Here is a 322-nt window from a genome sequence, read left to right on the forward strand (position 1 = left end):
AAAAAAAAAAAAAAAATATTAACTTTGAATGTTCAAACTATTTCTTGCCATTATCAGTTGGATAAAAGGGGAAGTATTGAATATCTTCCCTTTACTTAAAAGAGTTATAAAAGAATTTCACTGCAAGTGTTAGCCACTGCAACCATAGAAGAAAATAAACACACACACACACACACACACACACAAGAATTGGCAAGAATGAAATAATGCCATTTGCAATAAAGCAGAAGGAGAAAGACAAATACTATATGATATCACTTATATGTGGAATCTAAAATATGACACAAATGAACATATATATGAAACAGAAACAGACTCACAG

Source organism: Neophocaena asiaeorientalis, unplaced genomic scaffold (assembly GCF_003031525.2).
Source record: "Neophocaena asiaeorientalis asiaeorientalis breed wild unplaced genomic scaffold, Neophocaena_asiaeorientalis_V1.1 scaffold287, whole genome shotgun sequence".
Lineage (NCBI taxonomy): Eukaryota > Metazoa > Chordata > Mammalia > Artiodactyla > Phocoenidae > Neophocaena > Neophocaena asiaeorientalis.